Consider the following 16,120-nt stretch of genomic DNA (forward strand, 5'->3'; position numbering starts at 1 on the left):
TATGCGAACGCCTTGCAAGAAGTAATGCAGGAAATCCGGAGACATGACTCAGTGGGCATGGGCGCCTTTCAGGAGCTGGAAAAGATCCTGAGGGACAAGTTCATTGCTGGAATGGCTAATAAGTCTTTACAGGATAAGCTCAGAGAGATGACTTGGAGCAACTCAACTCTGACATTTGATGACAGTTATCTAGCAGCTTTAGAACGGGAGAAGGAGTCAACTCCTGTGATCAAGAAGTGGGTGAGCAGTGCCCATATTGCAGTGGGTCAGAAAGGATCAGGAGAGGCGGCTGTCCTGAGGGATGCGATCCAGACTTTAACAGAACAAATGCAAAAATTCCAACTGAAGGTAGCTCAGGTGAGGGACCAACCACTTCACTCACCTCCAATTGCTCCACGACCCCAAGTCTCTATATGCTCCACGACCCCAAGTCTCTATGGCAAAACCGGCCAGGAGACGGAATCCAATGAGGTACGATACATTGGGACCCCAACCCCGCCGTGGGCCTCAATGCTGGCGCTGTCAACAATTTGGCCATATCGCCAGAGACTGCTCTGCACAGATGGGGGCCAAGTTGGCGTTAAACTACCGGCTGCCGCAGTAGTTGGGTGTCCTGTGGCGGTACACCAACAATCAAGCCCAGTGTATGAGGAACACGAGCTGTATGCCAGAAGCCCTGTAATAGAAGCTGAGTTAGAAGGTCAACGGGAACGCTGCCTAGTCGATACCGGATTGGAATGCACAATTATGCCGCTGGAATTCTTTGAGAGACATTTTGGGCACTTGATGGAACCAGAAGATGGAAGTGTCATCTGGCTGACAGCTGCCAATAACAATGAGATGGATGTACAAGAGATAGTCTGGATGCATATCCAATTGTTCGGCCAGAGCATTGGTAAGAAGGGGGTTGTGCTTGTGAACCATCTGTCTTGGAGAGGATTGGACATGACGCTGGGTATGAACGTGTTGAGAGATCTAGATCACCACATGTATGCCAAGGAAGGGCCTACGTATTGGTAACGGGCCACCACGCATCGTCCGACACAGAAAGTTCTACAGCAAATGATGAGGAGCTGTAGCTTGCAAAAGAACGTCAGGCGTGGTCAGCCCATCGGACGAGTGACGGTGCAGCTAAAGACTCAGGTGAAGATCCCACCACAACAGGAAAAAATATTGATGCTGCCTGTGGGTGCTGGGAGATGACTGAATGGGCTGGAGGTCCTGATCGAGCCTGTGACTTAAGGGGAAGCATCCACCCGACCACTGATAGCCCAGGCTCTTGTCACCGCAAAGAATGGAAGCACACCTGTACGATGCATTAATGTCCTAGACAGTGAAATAACCATTCTTGGCAATACCCTTCTGGCCGAAGTCTATGTGCTTGATGGGGAAATTCTTCGGCGGAGGGGTTTCACGCTACTGCCAGATAGGTCAGCCTGGACTTATGCCGTAGGTGTTCAACAAAGAGAGACCCCGACAGCTGAATGGAGTGGCCAAGTGATCATGTCTCTGATGGGAGTGGACTGTTGAACCCTCACTCCAGGGCAACAAAAGCTTCTCGAAGACACTCTTTGGGAATACCAGGAAGTTCTCAAGACATGATGAAGACTTCAGGTGTACTTCCGCCATTGAGCACGAAATTCCTACCGGTGATGCTGTGCCAATCCGGGAACGCTATCGGCAAATTCCACCCAAGATGTATCAGGAGGTGAATAATATGGTGGCCAGCATGTTGGAAAATCAGTGATCCAAGAGAGCCAAAGTCCATGGGCAGCACCAGTGGTCTTGGTGAGGAAGAAAGACGGATCCCTCCGGTTCTGTGTGGATTACTGGAAACTGAATGCCCAAACTGTCCGGGATGCCTACCTTCTTCCACAGATTGAAGAGTCGTTGTCTGCCCTAGGTCATGCAAAGTTTTTTTTGACTCTTGATTTGGCCAGTGGGTATTGGCAGGTACCGGTGGCCGAGAAGGACAAGGCGAAGATGTTTTTCATTCTACCTATGGGACTCTACGAGTTTAATCACATGCCATTTGGCCTGAACAGTGTCCCGGGGACCTTTCAGCAGTTGATGGAGCACTGTCTGGGTGACCTCAAATTTGAGTTGGTATTGATATACCTGGATGATGTGATAGTGTTCAGAACTTCATTCGAGGATCACCTCCAAAAATTGCAACAGGTCCTAGGGCGGTTGCGAGACCATGGACTCAAGATCAAGCCCAGGAAGTGTCAATTGTTTCAACATCGGATAGAGTACTTAGGACATGTGGTCACCACAGAGGGGGTGCATCCAGTTACCAGTAAGGTGGAGGCAGGCCAAATAACCTACGAGAGGTGCGGGCCTTTCTGGGTCTGGCCGAGTATTACCGAAGATTTATACCCAAGTTTGCTCATCTGGCCGGCCCGAAAAATGAGTTGCTGAGGGGCACGGCTGTGGAACCCAAGACTCAGCCCATCGAGTGGGGACCATATCAGCAAGAAGCCTGTGAAGCACTAAAAAAGGCTTTGACGAGTGCCCCGGTTCTGGCCTATGTGCGTTTCGATGCCCCATTATTGTTATATACTGACGGGAGTTTACATGGTCTGGGGGCAGTACTAACACAAATTCAAGATGGATGTGAGAGAGTAATTGCTTATGGCAGTAGGTCTCTGAGGGAGTCAGAGCGCAACCCTGACGACTATAGTTCCTTTAAGTTGAAGCTTTTGGCACTGGTATGGACCATGACGGAAAAGTTTGCTGAGTATCTGACGGGTGCCGAAGTGACTGTAATGACTGATAATAACGCATTAGAACACTTAGGGAACGCCAAACTAGGAGCTCTTGAACAGAGGTGGATGGCTCACCTTTCCAAGTACCAATACCACATCCAGTTTCGGTCAGGAAGTGAGAACAACAATGCTGATGCACTCTCCCAAGTTCCTGTAGGTTTGCCCACCCAGAATGCTGATGAGGAGCTAGAGGACATTGAAACACCGAATCTCGGTCGACTACCTCTATTCCAGAACTTGACACATTCAAGTGGGGTGGCTTTTGGGATGCCAATGGTGTTGGGGAAGGCTTTGGATGATTGGGGGAGAGTCCAGGATGGCTGTCCGGATCTACAGAGAGTGAAGGAGTGAGTCCGGACCAAAGTTTGGCCACGGCCGGAAGAGAGGGCCTGCCTGACCACAGAAGGCCAGAAGTTTCTGAGGCAGTGGGATAAGCTAAATGTTATCTAGGGAGTCCTGTACTGGACTGTATACTTAAAGTCTGAGTTGCAGTACCGACAACAGATTGTTACCCCTATGTCTTTGGGATCAGAGGCCGCCCGGGAAGCCTATGAGAGGGGCGCCCATTTTGGAAGCGATAAGACCTACAAGTAACTCCAACGGCTAGTATATTGCCCTGACTTGGGAGATATGGTAACTGAGGCATGTCTTAAGTGCCGAGCTTGCGGGTTGAGTAAGAGTCCCGAACAACGGGCCCCTGGCCTTGCCATCTTCATGTCTGCACCCCTAGAAATCTTGATGATCGACTATGTACAGATTGGGAATTCTGCCTCAGAACACTCATACTGCTTGGTCATGACAGATCATTTTACAAAATATGCAGTGGCCGTACCCACCATTGACCAGACAGCAGAGTCAGCAGCTGAGGCAGTTTGTAAACACTTTATACAGGTGATTGGGTGTCCAAAGAGGATTCATTCAGATCAGGGGGCATGCTTCCAGGGCACCCTGATGACTGAGCTGTACCAGCTTTATGGCATAGAGGGTTCCCGCATGACCCCCTATCACCCCTAAGGGAATGGGGCATGCGAGTGATTCAATCGCACCTTGCTCCAGATGCTGCAGACTCTGGAGGACAGTCAAAAGGCTCGGTGGCCTGAATACTTACCTGAACTGATGTGGGCCTATAACAACAGGGTACACAGTACCACCGGTTACTCACCACATGTGCTCATGTTCGGGAAAGCCGAACGGGAAATCGAGGATCTCCATATGCCTGATTCAATGGAGCCACCTCCAAGAAATACCACTGCATGGGTGCAAGAGCACCGGCATCGACTGAGAGCAGTGCACAAAGTTGTGGGGGGAGCCTCAAACAAGTGGTACACCCCAATCCGGGACCCGTGCAGAAAGACGAGTATGCTCCGGGTGACCGGGTGATGGTTAAGGCCAAAAGGCCAACTGGGAAGTTGGATGGGTGGTGGGAGGCAATCCCATATGTGGTGAAAAGGAGGGTAGATCCTGCCATCCCAGTCTATGAGGTGGAGCCAGTGGGGACTGGGGGACCCTCGTGGAACCTTCATCGTAACATGTTGAGACACTGCACCTTTGAAGAGCCCAAGGCGACAGAGGAGGTGCTTACCCCTACTTTGAGTACAGCGGAAACCCCTTTAGTTGAGGAATGGTGGGTTGTCCCTGTCCCAGGACCAACTGAGGTTCCGTCTGTGATAAGCTTGCCACCCCGGGAGGGAGCTGCGCAACTGGCATCCCCTCCCTCAATGAATGTACTGGAAGTCCCCAATCCTACAACTCTGTGTAGGACAACCAGGTCCAATGCTGGTGTACCTCCACAGCGCTATGCGCAAGACAAATTTGTATGGAAAGGGTTGCCGAGGACATCAACCTCAAGTGGGGTGGCAATTGATAGGGTGAGAGTGTATTGATGACCTTCATCCACTGTGAATGCAAAATGCTTATTTACTATTCATTGTATGCATTGTTACTGACCAGCCACAAGAAGCCGCTGTTTTGCATCTGCCTTTGACTGTTTGGTTACTATAGCAACAGCTCAACTGACTTCGGCTGTGGACTTGGAGACCTGAGGAGGTGCTGTGTGTGAGCTGAAGGGAAAGCGAGAGGTGTGCGTAACAGAAAGGAGCCGCCGCAGAAACACTTAAGTAAATTGTGAGAAGACGTGTGTTAGAGTTTAGTGAGGAGGACCGTGACGCATGTGAGCAGCATCCTGTGCTGGAGATCACCATTTTTCAGTTGCTGACTATACTGGTCACCGTGAGAGGATCTTCAAGTCTCTGTTTATGGCAGCTGGACACCATAGTACCCGGTAACGGTAGGCTGGGCCCAGGACTGCGTGGACGCAACACTTTGTTTTGGTACCAAAGCACATATCTGTTCTGCGTAGGCCGACTGTATACACAGTAAGACTTGCCGGCTCTGCTGTGTCAGTTTGTCAGTTACATTTAAAACCTTAAAGGGACAGCGCCACATGTTTGCATTGACTGTTGCTTTAGAAAGTTTCCAGGATTGTATTGCTGAGCTGTGTGGTTTGCCTTCCCACTTTTGCCATCTGCCTTATCTGTGAGGCTTCAGCGAGTAAGGGTATTCAGGGGGGTTAATGGGTTTTGTTTATGTTTAGGTAGATAAGTTGTAAGCTCTTGTGCTGCACCACTGGTAGGGCGTGTTCATACACACACAATTACTCCAGCTTCCCAGCGGGATTAGTGTGCGCTCACACATCCGGCTTTTCGCCGGTTTGATTGATGCGGCGCACGCCAGTACAGTATGATACAGTACAGTGGCAGCGCCTCAACTTACGGGTCACATACTCCGGTCACATGACAGCATGTGACCGGCGCTTGTTGCGCTGCCACTGTACTGTATACACTGTACTGGCGTGAGCCGCACCCGTCAAACCGGCGAAAAGCCGGATGTGTGAGTGCACCCTTACCAGATATTAGGCGACTGTTTAGACAGTCCCTTTGTTAGGCAAAGGTTGGTGAGAAGGCGGCATAAATCGCCATTACGGGTGGCGCAGCACAGGGGTGTAGGCTTTTGCCCTTGTAAATATATTGTTCTATTCTTTCTGTTTTATGCATGTTTTTTTTTTGTTTTGGTAAAGTCAAACAATCATTTATCAATCCAACTGCCTAGAGTCCTTTTCCTGGTGCGTGGTTTTCCTGTATACTGGGGACCCCACCCTGTACACATATTTTTTTTGCCGTGGGTGTGTTTTTGTGCGTTGTTTGCGGCCAAAAATGCAGCGTTTTGGAGAAGTGCAAAAAAGTCTACTGCGCACATAGCCTTAAGGATCGGTCTTGTCGAAGTTTGTCTTGTTTCCTGTGATGGTCTTGAGCAGAGTTGTCCCATAAGTTTTATACACAATTCTGCATCATCATTAGCTGCTGTGTATATGCAAAAGCTCACAATGAAATGAATGCCTCTAGTGTTATTACCGGTACTTACTAGAGCATGGATGGAATAAGTATACACTGCAAGCAAGTACATTTTTTTTTTTTTTACTATAGGCTTAGAATGATAAAAAAAAATATATACGGAGTAATTGCTAATCGATTGCGAAGATGAAATGTGATCCAGCACCAACAACAAAAGTTTAAATCTCTTAATTTTTATGATTTTCAAACCATTAGTGGGTTCTTACAGTAACTAAGTCAAAATGTTTCCGCTTTCTGCTGCTCCCCTGAGTATGTTTTATTTATTTCTTTATTTTTTTAATATTCCATCCCGTTACCGAAGTATGGGCCTATTTTGAGTGGCAATTTCTAGATCACAGATTCTCAAAGAAGAGTTTTTAACTTTTTTATTGGTTCCAGAGCACAACTAATCTAAGGGAATCGATCATTTATGCAGGAATTGGCCTGGTGCGTCTGTGCGACACATGATTGCATGGTCTGATCTCCCTGGAGTGGTGAACTGAATTGATCTTTTGACTTTGTGGATCCTCTGTCGATACGGTGACATCGTCGCTGTTGCATTCTATATCCTCGCCTCCAGCCATGACATTTCTACACAGACGTGACTGCTCACAGGCATTAAGCGACTTACTGCAGCGTTCACTTGTCAAATGTCACCATAGGAGAAGATGACACCAGATCAGCACCACAGGAGTGATGGTGTGCACTTTTTTTTAAAATTTCAGTTTATATGTTAAAAAAAACAACATTTTTAATGGTAAAAAAGTGTCATACTTTATTTTTCATTTATTTATTTATTTTACATTCTATCACCTTATTGAAAGTAATATTGTTTTGCAATTAATACCATACATTAATTTTGCCCAACATCTTGTAGTAATGTGTCCATCTTTGTCCCCTGAATTAATGTGTCCATCCTTGTCCCTTGTAGTAAGGTGTCCATCTTTGCCCCTGTATTAATGTGTCCATCCTTGTCCCCTGTAGTAAGGTAGCCATCTTGTCCCCTGTAGTAATGTGTCCATCCTTGTCTCCTGTAGTAATGTCTATCTTTGTCACCATCCTGTAGTTATGTGCCCATCTTTGCCCCCATCTTGTAGTAATAAGCCCATCCTTGTCCCCTGTAGTAAGGTGTCCATTTTGTCCCGTGTATTAATGTGTCTATCCTTGTCCCCTGTAGTAATGTGTCTATCCCTTTCCTAGTCCCATCATGTAGTAATGTCCCCTGTTATGCTGTTGTTCACATACACACACACAAAAAAAATCTTCTCAGCTCTCCTCCATTTCCTCGATGTCCCTTTACCTGCTTCTTGATGCCCGCAGGCCTCTAGATCCTGTGAGGATTGTGGCCTGGTACAGGGGGCCGCCACAGTCAGCGCTTAACTTCAGTTGAATGATTTGCGGTGCCGAGCAGAGAATCTCTCTGTACAGCTATTCCAATGGCAGCCACCATCCAATCAGAGACCAACAAGTGATGTCATACACCGACATCAGCTGCTGGCCTCTGATTTGCTGGTTGCTGCCATGGTTATGTTTGCAGGGAGCTCATCTCTGTGCGGTGATGAAAATCATTCAACTGAAGTCAAGTGCTGACTGTGGCGAACCCTGTCCACCAGGCTGCAATTTACAAGGGGGTCTGTGGGCCTGCGGGCCGCAAGAAGCAGCCTTACGGGCCACATGCGGTCCACGTGTTTGACACCCCTGGTTTAGATCGAGGCATATTCATGTGTGTGAATGGCCCAGTCACAGTCCAGAACTAAATCCCATTGAGAATATGTGGAAAGACTTGAAAATTGCTGATCACAGACATTCTCCATTCAATCTCACTAAGGCCTCTGCCACACTCACGTGAAATTCACGCACGTGCCGAGAGACACGTATTTTCCCTGCGTGTTGCATGCAGGTAAGTACGTGTCTCTGGTACATGCGGGCCACGTGTGTTCTACGTGTGCTATCCGCGATAGCACACGTAGAACCGGTAATTAACATACTCACCTGGTCCTTCCTGATGTCCGCGCTGCTGTCCATGGTGCTGATACTCGGTCTCCAGCCCTCCCGTCTCCCCGCTGCTGCTGCTGCCAGGCAGTGAAGTGAATATTAAATGAGAATAATGAGCGGCGGTCGGCAGCAGCGGCAGAGACAGGAGGGCTGGAGAAGGTGAGTTAAGGTTTTGTTTTTTTTTCACTGACATGTGTGTTTTCTCCGGCGCGTGTCACACGGGACCGCATCCACACTACACCTGTGTGGTACGGGCCGTGTGACACCCGTGCTGCGGGAGAAATCACTGACATGTTAGCGCTTTGAAAAACGCACACACGTACAAACGCACACGGACACACGTTCCGTGTGGTTTTACGTGTGTGTGCCTGCTACCATAGGGTAGCATTGCTGAACGTGTCTCCGTGCCGCCGGTACGTGTAAAAAATGACAAACTCGTGCCGGCAGCACGGATGTGTGTCGCAGGCCTAAGCTAGAGGTATTTTGCAAAGAAGAATGAACAAAAATGTCAGCCTCTAGATGTGCATGGATGGTAGAGACATCCCCAAAAAGACTTGCAGCAGTAATTACAGCAAAAAGTAGCCTTACAAAGTATTGACTTGGGGGCTGATGACAAATGCAGACCACTATTTCAGATGTACAGTATATTTTTTAAATATTTAGAAAATCATGTATCATTTCCTTTATACTTCACAAATACTTGCTACTTAGTGTTGATCCATCACATAAAATACCAATAAAAACATTGCTGGTGTAATGTAAAAAAATGTGGAAAAGTTGATTAATACGAAAAGGTTTTCAAGCCACTGTAAGTTTGAGTGTTAACATAAACTTGATGTATGTCATTAAATGTATAAAAAATTATGAAACGCTTATATTTGTACTTGAGTAACCATAGAAACAGCAGATTAAGACCTCATTCACATGTCCGTTGTTAAAACACGCATGTGAAAAAAATAGTATCAGTGTTCAGGATCAGTGTGGCATCAGTGTGTGGTCCGTGTGTCCATTTTTGCCATCAGTGTTTTTCATGGATGGATAAATAAATTACAAAGCCTCTTGTTTCCTATGCAATGTTACATATGTGCAACACATGGATGTCATCAGTATGCTGTACGTGTTTTTCACAGACCCATAGCATTGTATTGGCCCGTTTCCATCCAGGACAACTGAAAATAATGGACATACCTGCATACGTTTGGCGAGGACACACGGCCCGTATAAAACCTGGACATAGGAATAACACCATAGAATAGAATAGGCACTTTTATCAGTGAAAAAAATAAAATTAAAAGGATACAACATGTAGGTGCAACACTGATGTGTGAATGAGGCCTAAAAGATTTAAAAAAAACCTCTGAAGCAGTAACATCGGTGTCAGTCTCAAACGTTTTGGCCACAACTGTACATTTGAAATCTAACAATTATGTTAACAAGCCATAATGATCCTCCTGATTCCTGCCACATAATTAATTATACATTATTATTACTAATTCAATTCATCACTAGAGGCAAATAGAGGGCAGTGGAACGAAGACTGCAGTCATTGCCCAAAAATACCAGCACACTACCACCATCTAGTGGACAAAGCCAAGTAACCAAGATACTGAAAATGTTCTTCAACAGAAAGATGTGATAACTTGGAATAATGCCTGCTGTATATTAGTCAACTCAATAGTAGATTTAATACTAATTGCCCCAAGTGACTTTTGTGGATGAGGATATGTACAAATTTCTGTTAATCTTTTCCACTTGTTCTTGTACATTCCTGTTTCGAACAGAAAGAGGAACCCAATTAATTTACACAAGGTCTGTCTGCTTTCCATTAGTTGCTTATTTTTAGAGCAAATAAAGAAATCCCCCATGCAGAACTTTCATCCTTTCGAGAAAAATAAATTAATAATAACAAAACGGAAAGCAGACAGGATACCATATAAATTAATGGGTCCCCTCTGATTCCTTTGAAACAGGAATGCACAATTCCATTTATCAGTTTCATTTATCTGTTCTGCTTAGAAGAAACTAAGAAAAAGGAACATGAGAACAGTGCCTTAAGGCCCCGTCACACTAAGCAACATCGCTAGCAACATCGCTGCTAACGAACAACTTTTGTGACGTTGCTAGCGATGTTGCTGTGTGTGACATCCAGCAACAACCTGGCCCCTGCTGTGAGGTCGTTGGTTGTTGCTGAATGTCCTGGGCCATTTTTTAGTTGTTGCTGTCCCGCTGTGAAGCACAGATCGCTGTGTGTGACAGCGAGACAGCAACAACTAAATGTGCAGGCAGCAGGAGCCGGCTTCTGCAGAGGCTGGTATCCAATGTAAACATCGGGTAACCAAGAAGCCCTGTCCCTGGTTACCCGATATTTACCTTTGATACCAGCCTCCGCCGCTCTCACTGCCTGTGCTGCCGGCTCCTGCTCTGTGCACATGTAGCTGCAGCACACATCGGGTTAATTAACCCGATGTGTGCTGTAACTAGGAGAGCAGGGAGCCAGCGGTCAGTGTGCGCTGCTCTGTGCACATTTAGCTGTAGCACACATCGGGTAATTAACCCGATGTGTGCTGTAGGAGAGCAGGGAGCCAGCGCTCAGTGTGCGCTGCTCCCTGCTCTGTGCACATTTAGCTGCAGCACACATCGGGTAATTAACCCGATGTGTGCTGTAGGAGAGCAGGGAGCCAGCGCTCAGTGTGCGCTGCTCCCTGCTCTCTGCACGTGTAACTCCGTGCAGTGGTAACCAAGGTAAATATCGGGTTGGTTACCCGATATTTACCTTAGTTACCAAGCACAGCATCTTCCACGCTGCGCTGGGGGCTTGTCACTGGTTGCTGGTGAGCTCACCAGCAACTTGTGTAGCCACGCTCCAGCGATCCCTGCCAGGTCAGGTTGCTGGTGGGATCGCTGGAGCGTCGCAGTGTGACATCTCACCAGCAACCTTTTAGCAACTTACCAGCGATCCCTATCGTTGTTGGGATCGCTGGTAAGTTGCTTAGTGTGACTGGACCTTAAGGGTCACAGTATATAGATGTATTCACAATGGTTTGACCAGCAAATATCTCGCCCGACTTTCGCATAGACTAGAATAGAGCTGAGCTCTCATGTGTTGTAAATTATTATTATAGCGCCATTTATTCCATGGCGCTTTAAAAGTGAAAAGGGTATACATAAAAACAAGTACAACAATCATTAAGAATACAAAAACAGACTTTTATAGGAGGAGAGAAGGCCCTACATGGAATGGGTGAGGGTACAAGAGGTGAGGACAGAGCTGGTTGCACAGTGGTGTACTGGACTGAGGGTTATTGTAGGTTATAGGCTTGTTGAAAGAGATGGGTCTTCAGTTTCCCCTTCAAGCTTTCCAGGGTAGTTAAGAGTCTGATATGCTGGGGTAGAGCATTCCATAGTATGGGGGAGGCACGGGAGAAATCTTGTACGCAATTTTGGGAAGAGGAGATAAGAGAGGAGTAAAGAAGAAGATCTTGTGAGGAATCTGAGGTTGCGTGCAGGTAGGTACCGGGAGACTAGGTCACAGAAGAGCACTTCCTGGGCGTCTGCATCCTAAGCTGTTTTCCCACCCAAGACCAACCTCTTTAGATTGATTGCTCACTGTCTGATTTCCTTGCCGGACGTCACACAGACCGTGAGCTACCAATCAAGCTCAAGAGGCTGGTGCTGGATAGGGAAACAAGCTCAAGAGGCAGAAACTCAAGAAGTGCAGTGTCACATCCAAGGTACTTAATTACTCATTTGCATAAAAATTGAAATTTCTGATTTCTTGGGAATGCAGGTACAGATAGCAAATCAAGGTGTCGATGCATTTGCATTTCAATGACCTGCATGCCTACATAAGGATTGATCTTACTGATAGATTGCCTTTAACATACTTTTACAGTCCTCTAAAGTGAAATAGCACCTATGATAATTATACCTGTAGCACAGATTTCACTAAGTTAGTGTTTAAGAACAAAAGGTTTATTTCTTTTGCAAAAGAGGACTTTTAGATTCATCCATGATGTGGCCAAGGGCTCAGTGCATGGAGGAGCCCCCTCAACCAGCATGCCGCTCACCTCCCCCCTTAGCTTAATAGAAGGTAAATCTCTACTACAGGTGTGCTTTCTATAGGGGTTACGTCCCTTACAGGACTGTGAAGTAGTTTAAACCAAGTTTTGGGGGTGAGTCTTTTTGAAGAGTCACAACAATTGCATTTTTCACACACCATCAAAGATCCAGTAGGTTCAATGAGCACATAAAAACACATTGAAAAAAATATATCATCGGTTTCTTGGATTATTTTTTATCATTTGTCATACATGTTCAGACCATATGCAACAGTTTATTAATAATTTGCAAGACCGTTTACATATTCCTATGTTTAAGAATTGCAATCTAATATATAAAGCTGTGTGTGTGTGTGTGTGTGTGTCCGCTAAAGGAATTCGCACCGTCGCATTTACAATCACGAAATTTTGCACACACACCCCATGTGACTCAGGGAACGTCATAGACTATGTTTGAACGGGAAAATGTAACCCCGTGCTTTACAGTTACGCTACAAAAAACCTGCCGCCATTAAAGTGAATGGAGCTGCAAGCTAGTAGGTTATTAATAGGAGCTGTAATTGGGTGCTATAAGAACAGAATAAATTGTTAGTATAAGAAGCTTAGGTGTGAGGTAATAAGATGTCGGCAGGGAGGCGGATAGACAGAGAGAAAGAGACAGAGACATACACAGAAAGTCAAAGAGACAGACAGAGAGACAGGGAAAGAGAAAGGCAGATAGGGAAATAGACAGATGGAGAGACAGACAGGGAAAGAGACCGAGACAAGTAAAGAGACGGGGAAACGAGACAGACAGACAGACACAGAGATAGACAGAGAGACTGATACAGAGACAGAGACACACAGACAGACACTCATAGTTACATAGTTACTAAGGTTGAAAAAAGACCTAGGTCCATCCAGTTCAACCTTCCTCCACCAGTTCTACATTTGGTCACAAAGTCATTTATAACCAACAATATTGTGTGTACTGAGGAAATCATCCAGCCCTTTTTTGAAAGCTGTTATAGTATCTGCCATTACTACCTCTTGTGGTAGGTGTGACGGGGTGTACAGCAGAGCAAGGAGAGACAACAGGCCGAGGATGATCCAACAGGTTTACTAACAGGAATACAGGAACAGCACACGACAAGTCCAAATAAAACAGATTCGGGGGCACCTCCCGATAATCCAAAGTGCCAGATCACGACGTAATAGTCCTTTTCAGAGTCCCAAAAATCCCACACAATCCACTGGACGGCGAGATCTGTCCGCAGAATCAGATCTCGCTCCCTTCCTCTTCAAAACTCAGCTCCCAACTAACTGCTCTAACATGTTCTTCTCTCCTGGGATCAGCCCCTTAGGTGGGCACACCTCCCCCTGGCCATTTGATGCATGAATGGACTTTAGACTGCTGGCTCTGTTCTGTTTACCAAGTTGTAGATTGGAGAAGTCCCATGCTGAGAAGAACAATATATATATGCAACCCCCACCAAATCAATGACAATAGCTACTGCTGAAGCCTGATTGCAATATGATACAGGCTGGGGGGGTATGGTCACTTACATCCCAAGACATAGTATTACAGCAAATACAGTGAGAAGGTAAAATACATCATGACAATTCCTTTCCCTCCCAACTTGTTTACGTACTAGGGACCTCTACAGGTCGCTGGTTAAGTACACGCAGGCATGGCTGACAGGACTCAAGGCTCCTCTTGCCTGGACAGTCCATCTGCATTTTGGTGTTGGCTGCCCCTTCAATATTGTATGGTAAAGTTATAGGGCTGCAGAGCCAGGCTCCATCGCAGTAATCGTCCATTGTCCCCAGAGACTCTGTTCAGCCAGGTGAGGGGATTGTGATCAGTAACCACAGTGAATTCTCGTCCATACAGATACGGCCATAGTTTCTTAAGGGCCCACACTACAGCCAGACATTCTTTTTCAACAGTTGCATAGGCCACTTCTCGGTCCAGCAGTTTCCTGCTGAGGTAGGCAATAGGGTGTTCGTCCCCAGCTGCATTCACCTGGCTGAGGACAGCTCCCAGTCCATAAGCCGAGGCGTCCGTTTGCACAATTAATCTCCGCTTGTAGTCTGGAGCAGCCAGGACAGGATCGCAGACCAGAGCGTCCTTCAGCCGGTTAAAAGCCTCATCACAGGCTGGAGTCCAGGTCACCAGCCGGGGCATTGTTTTCTTGGTCAGGTCGGTAAGAGGCTTGGCCACAGTACTGAAATGAGAAACAAATTTTCGGTAATAACTGGCAGTGCCCAGAAAAGCCATAACTTGTTTCTTAGTTTGGGGTACAGGCCAGTCTCTAATAGCCTGGATTTTGGCAGGCTCAGGACGGAGCTTCCCTCCTCCCACTCTATGCCCTAGATATTGGACTTCACCCATCCCAAATTGGCATTTATCGGGTCGAATAGTTAGGCCGGCTGCCAGAATCAGGTCCAAAATAATGGCTACTTGATTCAGATGTTCCTCCCATGTGTGGCTGAAGACGGCGATATCATCCAAGTAGGCACAAGCAAAGTCACCACATCCCCGGAGGATCTGGTCCACCATTCTCTGGAAGGTGGCCGGGGCATTTTTCATTCCAAAAGGCATGCTTAGAAATTCATACAGACCAAAGGGGGTTATAAAAGCGGACCGTTCTCTCCCTTCATCCGTTAGAGGGATCTGCCAGTATCCCTTACTGAGATCCAAGGTAGTGACATATCGGGACCCAGCCAGTCGGTCTAGAAGTTCGTCAATACGAGGCATTGGGTAAGGATCGCTGACGGTATGGTCGTTTAGTCGCCGATAGTCCACACAAAATCGAGTACTCCCATCCTTCTTGGGTACTAACACCACAGGGGAGGCCCAAGGGCTATGGGAGGCCTGGATTACCCCAAGCTGTAACATCTCCTCCAGTTCGTGCTGCATGGTGTTTCGAACTGATTCAGGTACCCGGTAAGGAGCCAGTTGTATGGGACGGATGCCCTGAGTGTCCACATGATGTTGGGTGACGGTGGTTCGACCTGGTTGGGATGAGAAAGCAGCCCGTCTCTGTAGAAGCACTTCCAGCATCTGGATTTTCTGTAAGGAGTCCAGGTGATCTCCCAGGGGAACCTGTTCCACAGTGGATGGGGCTCTCGCTGCTTCCACGAGATCAGGTAGAGAGTCCTCATCCTCTTGACCATCTTCTGAAGCCAACCGACAGCTTGCTATCATTGGAATGTTCCGGTCATGGTACTCCTTAATCATATTCACATGGACAGTCTTTTGCCTTAGCCCCTGATCATCTAAAGCAAGAAGGTAATTGGTATGATTCAGTTTTCTGAGAACCCGGAAGGGACCCTCCCATGTGGTCTGCAGTTTATTCTGCCGATGGGGAACAATCATTAAGACTTGTTGTCCTTCTACAAACTCCTGATAGCGTGCTTTACGGTCATACCATGTCTTCTGTCTGGTTTGAGCCATACGCAAATGACTCTGGGCAAAACTAGCAAGTTGGGCCAGGGTTTCTCGCAGCTTTAGGACATAAGGGACAACAGGGGTTCCTGTATCTTCAACTTGCCCCTCCCAGTATTCCTTGAGCAGGGTTAAGGGTCCTCGGACCTTTCTTCCATAGAGTAGTTCAAAGGGGGAGAACCCAGTGGACTCCTGGGGAACTTCCCGATAGGCAAACAAGAGATGGGGTAGGTACTTCTCCCAGTCTGAATCTCGGTCCGTGAAGGCCCTCAGCATATTCTTCAGAGTGCCGTTGAATCGTTCACAAAGTCCATTTGTTTGGGGATGATACGGGGTCGTTCGGATCGCTCGTACTCCACAGGTGCGCCACAGACACTGGACCAACTCTGACATAAACTGGGAGCCTTGGTCCGACAAGATCTCACTGGGGAATCCTACTCTGGTAAAAATAATAACCAAGGCCTCGGCCACCTTGGCTGC

This window comes from Anomaloglossus baeobatrachus, chromosome 6 (genome assembly GCF_048569485.1).
Source record: "Anomaloglossus baeobatrachus isolate aAnoBae1 chromosome 6, aAnoBae1.hap1, whole genome shotgun sequence".
Taxonomy (NCBI): domain Eukaryota; kingdom Metazoa; phylum Chordata; class Amphibia; order Anura; family Aromobatidae; genus Anomaloglossus; species Anomaloglossus baeobatrachus.